The sequence below is a fragment of the Capsicum annuum genome, chromosome 7 (assembly GCF_002878395.1).
Source record: "Capsicum annuum cultivar UCD-10X-F1 chromosome 7, UCD10Xv1.1, whole genome shotgun sequence".
Taxonomy (NCBI): Eukaryota; Viridiplantae; Streptophyta; class Magnoliopsida; order Solanales; family Solanaceae; genus Capsicum; species Capsicum annuum.
Window position 1 is genome coordinate 806,058 of NC_061117.1, and position 8,152 is coordinate 814,209.

The following is an 8,152-nucleotide window of genomic DNA, read 5'->3' on the forward strand; positions in this document are numbered from 1 at the left end:
ATCTTCTAAGTAATTAATTTAACACAAATTAAACTAAAGTTCAATTGAGAAATTTTAATTTGGTGAACTCCTATTTAAACAAAAAAAAATGACATTTTAATAATTTGTCACTTTGATAAGCTAATTTAATAATACTGCCGTCCTCTGCCGGCTTAATTTATGTCAATAATACGTATGTCAAATATTTAATAGCAATTTCATCATATTTTTTAATATCTTTTTCAAATAGAAAGTAAAATTCATTTACTCAGAGGCAGATCTATAGTCAAACTTTTGGTGCTTCAACATCTATTAAATTCGACTCAGATTAGATATAATTATATAAAAAATATATAAAATTTGATATAAAATTTTGAAAAGCACTCAGTAAGCCAAAAGAAGATAGCTGAATGCAACTTTAGTTTCCAGTCAGAACCTTAAAGCTTTGGACGTCAATATATTTGTTCGAAACTTTCGTGCACCTACGATCCCTAAATACTGGATCCGCCATTACATACACATTTAGTATTTGATTCAATCATGGCTCTAATCGAGTCTCATAGTTAAGGTTTGCTCAATCAAGTTAAAACTTCGAGTTCCTGTCACGATTCAATCAGAAAATGACAAATACCTCGACTTTCTATATGTTAGATTAATAAATCATACTTACTACATATTTAACGGGAAAAAAATTTCAGATAAAATGTTAGTGAAATCAGTTGATTGACTATTTGAACTTTCATTTTTTTTAAAAAAAAAACTACTCAAAACAATAGATTTGCTTTCTTTTTGCCATTTGGCTTTAATGAAAATGGTCAAAAAGTTTCATCTTGACTATTTGATGTTGCCAAGTAGATCTCAATTTAGTCTTATAACAAGCAAATAATATTTGACTAATCACAAATTTGTAGAACTAGGGAGTTCCAATAGAAAATTAAAGAAGTAATTTTAATTTAAATATGCAGTTGAAAGTCTTCTTTCTTAGAATAAAATAAATAAATAAATAAAATTAGTCGATTGCTTCAAAAATTATAATGTATTTTTTTGTATATGCATGAGCTTTAGTGCCTATGTAGAAGTGTTTATGGAAGTACAATATGTATAATATAATGTTGCTAAACAATAAGGGAAGTTTTGACTAATAGACAATTATATCATATTAGGGAGTTTTTAAGCAACGATAAAATTATTTTTCTGTGATTTATAGGTCACGAGTTCAAGTTTATGCCACTAATAGTGGCAGGACCTAGACTTTAGGAATCGTGGGTGCAAGGAAGGTTCGAACACATATTGACGTTCAAAATTTTAAGGTTCCCTCTGAAAACTAAAACACCCAATTATCTTCTTGGCTTATTGAGTGTTTTTCTAAATCTTATATCAGATTTTATGCATTCTTATATAATTATATCTAATTTGCGTCGAATTTAATGAGTGTCGAAACACCAGAAGTTTGGCTATAGGTCCAAAAGTTTAACGAGTGTCAGTCTTCAACGCATGCCTCATCTCCACTTGCGGTGACGGATCCAAGATTTAATGGTCATGGGTGCAAAGGAGGTTTGAACACTCGCATCAACACCCAGAGCTTTAAGGTTCCGCCTGATAATCAGAGCACCGGCTATTTTCTTGGTTTAATGAGTGCATTTTTCTATCTTATCTCAATTTTTATACATTTCTTATAATTAAAATTGAACATATTTTGCGCCGAATTTGATGAGTGTCGGAGCACCACATATTTGAACTTAGGTCCGCCCCTGTCCACTTGGACCTCCAACTCCGTAGCCTCCATTCCCACCACCTCACACCCCTGCCTACAACCCAGTGGCGGAGTTAGAATTTTCACTAAGGGAGTTCAGAAGTAAACATACGAAGTAATCGAACGAGGTTTCAATATCTACTATATATACATAAAAAATAATTTTATATAAGTATAAATAATATAATTTTCAAACAAAGAAGGTTTGGATGAATCCCTGACCCAAGGATAACTCTACCCCTGCTACAACTCCACGTCATAAGACAAATGTCTTTTTATAATAATACTTTTTAATAATATTATTTTGCTTACGTACCATATATTAAAAGAATAAGTAAGAAATTCATTTATATTTTGGGAAAAATATTTTCATTGATAAGACATCTAAAATAGGCACTATACTATTTGCTTCCTAACAATATTATTGATATCTCAGACAATACATTATGAATTGTGACAAATCTGATGAAATGACTTATGCTGGTTCTTTTATATATATATTTTTTTGTCAAAAATAAGTTATTTTATCATTTACAATAATCTATTGATCATTAGTTAACTAATTTTACAATTGAATTTTCTATGGAAAAAGATAATTAACTATTCGAACTTGGATTTCATATCATTTTCAATAATCTATTGATCATTAGTTAACTAATTTTACAATTGAATTTTCTATGGAAAAAGATAATTAACTATTCGAACTTGGATTTCTTTCTATATGGGAAGCGGCAAATACATATAGAATTACCTTGAATTTAGAAAAAAGATAATTATTTTTTAGTAGGGGAATTACATTAGAAAAAAGATAATTATTTTTTAGTAGCGGCATGGTTGACATCCATCGACAAATACGTTTGAATATGACTTTTAAATTTTCTTTTATGATTTGAGTATTTAAGTATTTATCAATCATATATTATAGGGATAATATCCACGAAAATACCTGAACTTTAACCAATTTTCAGTTGAGCATATGGAACTTTGTGGGGCTCCTATTACACACCTATACTTTTTTAAGTGGAATTAATTTCCCCCGGGACTTTCTTAAAGTGGAATTAATTGCCCCCTGTAAAGTTATACCCAGTTTTGACGCCGAAAAGTGTGGTACACACGCTGTTTCTTCTCTATTTTATCACTTTTCAACATTTTTTCACCATTATAGCCATATTAAAGATTCCACAACTCAAATTTCTCCTACAAATCAAATTCCAAATGATTCCAGTTCATTCCAACTCAAATTTCAATTTCAAATTGAAAACTTTCATTAATGGAATCTTCAAATTTGAAAACTGAAAATGGAAACTAAAAAAACAGGAAACTAGAAACTGATTTGCAGGGTTAGACTCTTCATGCTTCTCTGTGGTAAACTTGAAGGGAACCAAGCTCTTTTGCATTATGTTCACAATGTGGGAACAAATCATTCCAGCTCCCACATAAGTCATGTCGAAATCGAAGAAAAAACTGGAAACATTCAATGGTATAAATTAGTGCTAGTAGTAATGCAAAATCATTCATGAGCCGCTAAAAGTATACAGCAAGTACATACGTTTGCTTCCAAGCTTTCAAATTTGAATTCAACATGAAGTTGAATTTAAAATTATTCAAAGTATCAAATTGAATTTGGATGTGTTAAAGATGACTCATTCGGGTGTGTATGTGTGTGATGTAATTGTATTCAATTTTAATTCAACAATGGAGCAACCATTGTTGAAGACTTCATTGTTGAAGAGGAGTAAGAAAGAAGAGGAAAAGAGAATGAAAAAAAATAAAAAATATAAAACTTTGAATAATTAGAAGATTTAGGGGTTGTTTGGCAAAAAAAAAAAGAGTTTATAATGTTTTTTAACGCCTTCACGCGCTCAATGCGCATGTCTGACACGCAATTGTCCAAGTGGTAGATATATGCCATTAAAATACCAAAAAAAAAAGTCTGTGGGTAATATGACCCCCGCAACGTTCAGTATGCTCAACTGGTAATCCGGTCAAAGTTCAGGTATTTTCATGGGTATTATCCCTATATTATACTACTATTTAGTTTAAATTAGAGATTTAATAAGAAAAAATCAATTTACTTCGTAAACTTTACAGGCTTACGCCCCAATGCTTAGGCGAACAACTCAAATTTCGGAGCATTCGTCTTTCGGTGCTTTTGCCTCGCCACAACACCTTGCCCTGTGACTGCCTTTTAAAACACTAGATAGAACCCGAGCCGGCATAAATCTTGGAAGAATAACATAAATATACACTTTAACTTATCATATTTACACAAATCTCTACCCTTACAAAGTAATTACAAAAGTCTCAATTAATTACGTATCTTCGTTAAATGTATCAGGGAGCTAATTATGTATCACGATAGATTCAAAATCGAAAAAATTATATTGAGAGCTAATTATGTATCTTTACACGAAAAAATGTATCTACGTTGTGTTGTAAAATGTATATCTACAAACTCAAAATCGAAAAAAATGTATCAGAAGCTAATTATGTATCTTTACAAAAAAAATGTATGTTCGTTAGATGTATCAGAAGCTAATTATATATTTCGTCAGATCCAAAATTGAGATTTTCGGTAATTACGCAAAATGTCAGGAATTTTTGTAATTAAGCTCCAAACTGTCGGGATTTATATTGTTTTCCCTAACTATATCCAAATAAATCGAACCGGTTTGGAACCGGATGCACCAACCCGTATCATAGATCAACCGGGTCAAATACTTGTTGAACCGAACCGGCCCATTTAACACCACCAAATTACTTGAATCCATTTTCCCTCCCATTATTTTCCTTCTTTAAATATCTCCAAAATTCAAAATCTACCATCTCTTCTCTAAATTCACCCAATTTTCCTTTCATTCATCTTCAAATTTTTCGTTATTCTGAACTGAAAAATTGGATAAATCTCCAATTCTCCATAGCTTCCGTATGTTCAGCTCAAAATCAGTAATGAAATTCAGTAATTTCCATTCGATTCATCAACAGTAGTTGAGGTTCGTCAAAATTTTGAGGTAAAAAACTGAAAAATCCATTCGCTATTTACGGTTTCGTATGAAAATTCCTATTGAATATCATGACGTGCACTTTTTAAGTGAAAAAATTGATAAATCTCCAATTTTCCATAGCTTCCGTAAGTTCAGCTCAAGACATTCAGAAATTTCCTCTCAATTCATCAAACAGTAGCTGAAGTACGTCAAAATTTTGAGGTAAGAAACTGAAAAATCCATTTGTTATTTACGATCAATAGTCTGATTGGAAAATCGACTCTGTTATTCGAATTGATTTTGTCCTGTTGAATACATATGAACTTTTGTACTTCTCTGATATCGACACTTATGTATCTGAATTGAAAAAATTGATTCGATGATTGTTGATCTTAAGCGGATTGAAATTATTGTGGATTTTACGTAAGAAAGTGAAGCTTAGTAATCTGATTGGAAAAATCGACTGATTATTTAAACTGATTTTGTTTGAGATTTCGTATGTCTCCTATTGAATGTCTTGTGAATTATGTCGCGTCATTGATTTTGATTGCGAACTTTGATAGTCGAATAAGTATTCAGAAGTGTCAAATTTCTCTGTTTTATTTAGAAGAAGTTTGTCGATGACTGGTAAAGTTGCTGCCATGTGACCAGGAGGTCACGGGTCCAAGCCTTGGAAACAACCTTTGGTAGAAATGCAAGGTAAAGCTGAGTATAATACACTCTTGTGATGGGGCCCTTCCCCGGACCATGCGCATAACGGGAGCTTTAGTGCATCGGGCTGCCCTTTAGTTTGTCAATGATGATGGAGAATCAATACGCGTGTCCTTTTGGAGATGCTGCATATCACGTGACAACTCTTTAACAGAACAAGCTCATTTGCAGGCATGTTGATTCTCCATCGTCATTCACAAACTTCTTCTAAATAAAACGGAGGAGCTTTGATACTTCTGTTAACTATCACCTGTAAATGAACTTGTTCCGTTAGAGAGTTGTCGCATGATGTGCAGCATCTAGAAGGACAACGTAGCTCGTAGACTCCAAAGATTAGTCATCACCTGCTTCAACTAAATGTCTTAGTGTTGTCCTTGTAGGTTTATGTTGGGATGCGAATTCCATGTTGATACGGGAATAATCTCGGATATGGACTTAGGAGAGTGCATGTTGGACCCGAGCCTTAGCATGTGCAATTGAAGTATAAAAGAGGCCCAAAATGCACCCAAATCAGCCCATAAATTACACTAGATGGGTGCCCACTCTTTGAAGGGTCTTTTGGTCATTTTAACTTATATTTTGTAATAGTTATAAAAGGAACATTGTAGGGTTTTTAGATTTAGTTTTTGATGATATTTGTTAGTCTTGAAAGACCAAAGAACACAAGTCCTCTCTCCTTTGAGGCACCAAAACCGAAACTAGGATACAACAATAGGGTGGATTCTCTTTTGTTGTTGCTTGCTTGGAAACGTTGATGCTAGAGAGGTGCAATCCGATCTTGTGTCATGTAAGAGATAGGTCTATTGTTGTGTCTAGTGTTAAGGGTCCAAGAGTGTCCATTCTTGGTTTCTTGAGATTATACCTTCATGTGGTCTATCTATCTATCCCTTTACTTTCTTGTAATCGCGTTTTGTGTTTGTGTTGTAAACTTGTGTTCTTGTTGTTATTGTTAAATCTGAATCTTGTGCCTTTGTGTTCATCTTGTTCTTTACGTATTGTTGCTTTTTTGGTGTGAAATACACCTTGTTCACATTGTATTCTTGTTGTATTTGTGAATCCGAGAGAGGTCTCCAATCGGTCCAAGGATCTTAGTGATTTGTGGACTGTTTTGGAGTGTGTTTGTGGACTATTTTTTGAGTGATTTCGTGTCTTCCAAGTTTTTATCGTATCACATGTTGCATATTGTATATGTAAAGATGCAATATAAGACAAACAATAACTCACAAGGGCACCACCAAGGGACCAGGTTCCTAAGATGCAATATAAGACAAACAAACAAAACACAAGGGAAAAACAAAAGTAAAGAACACAATAAATTTTTACGTGGAAACCTCCTTACTCAAGGGAGGAAAGCCACGACCACGACCTGTACTCACAGACTTTCAGTCTCCACTATAATCAGAATTAATTGCGATTACAGACTTCATATGAACTTAGCTCTAAGTTCCACTTGTAGTTTTCCAGAATAAGAGAAGAAGAATACACCATTGATATGGTGAAGAAGAAGCTGAAGAAGAAATGTGAAGTAAGAGATGAGATGTAATGAAGAGAATTAGTAGTAGTTGTATTACTAACTTGTTTTGCATGAAGAATGTACAAGAGTATTTATAGTTGATCAAATGAGCTAACTGCTCAACTCATGTTAATCAACTAGGCCATAACTAACTAACTACCTTATAACAACTTTATGGATATAACAGAATTTACACAAGGATTGACCTTCTTTTTCAACTTTCTCTAATATCACCTACATTAACACCACTCAATTGCAATAACTCTATTACAACCAACACTTGACAACTCTGTCAAAAGCTCTCTGAGAATTGACTAGCTCTAGCCAATGTAAGTTAGGCAACTCTACCTAAGCTTCTCAAACACAAGGAGAAAACTTCACTCTCTATCACTAAATCAATTACAAAACTCAACTCAAGAACACAAAGACTAAGAGCAAAACGAAATATTTTGATCTTGGGGTATCAGGGTTTTTGCCGTCACACTAGGAGACTTAAAATTGCAAAAACTGTTGAGGAATGAGTATCCCTATGTATTTACAGAATGTAGAGATGTATGATCGAATTTTGATTGGACCAGGTGTCCATTCTGGTACACTGTGCACCTGCACAGTTTCTTGCACTAGCTGACAAACTGTGCAGAGTGTGACGACTAAGCTTTTGCAATGTAAACACTGGACCTGGTCCTCTGGGTATTATCTAGTTATCATCCCAACATGAGACAACATAGGCTATTGCAATACCTCCTTCTTGGCTGCAACTGTTTTGTTTCGTTCCCATTTTAAGGTTTAATTGTATCTCAAGTAGATGATGTTACTACTCATGTATTGAGCCTTAGGCTCTTTGATCACATCGTGGGTGTCAGTTATTTCTTAGATTGATAAAAAATTTGATTATCAAAATGGAAATTAGCCTAAAGTTCCCCTAAGCCTCCAAATTATAAGTGTGACGTGCTACACACCCATTAGTAGAACTCTACAAGACTGGCTCATGCCTCCCCTCGTACGCCCTAAACCTATACTATTATTGAGTAAAACCTGAGTTCAGGCAGTTATAGAAGAGCTCAACTCTTTCTGGTTTATAGCATTGTATTCAGAAGTAACAAGTTTCCTCTGTTTTATTTAGAAGAAGTTTGTCGATGACTGGTAAAGTTGCTGCCATATGACCAGGAGGTCACGGGTTCAAGTCTTGAAACAGCCTTTGGCAGAAATGCG

General features: G+C 33.7%; 1 long non-coding RNA gene across 1 annotated transcript; it reads left to right on the forward strand.

Moving 5' to 3' along the window:
• The first annotated feature begins 4,576 nt into the window (after positions 1–4,576).
• LOC107877513 lies at positions 4,577–6,325 on the forward strand. The gene is made up of 3 exons (XR_007057519.1): positions 4,577–4,743; positions 4,858–4,938; positions 5,808–6,325. It is a non-coding gene; the product is annotated as an uncharacterized LOC107877513 (long non-coding RNA).
• The last annotated feature ends 1,827 nt before the right edge of the window (positions 6,326–8,152 follow it).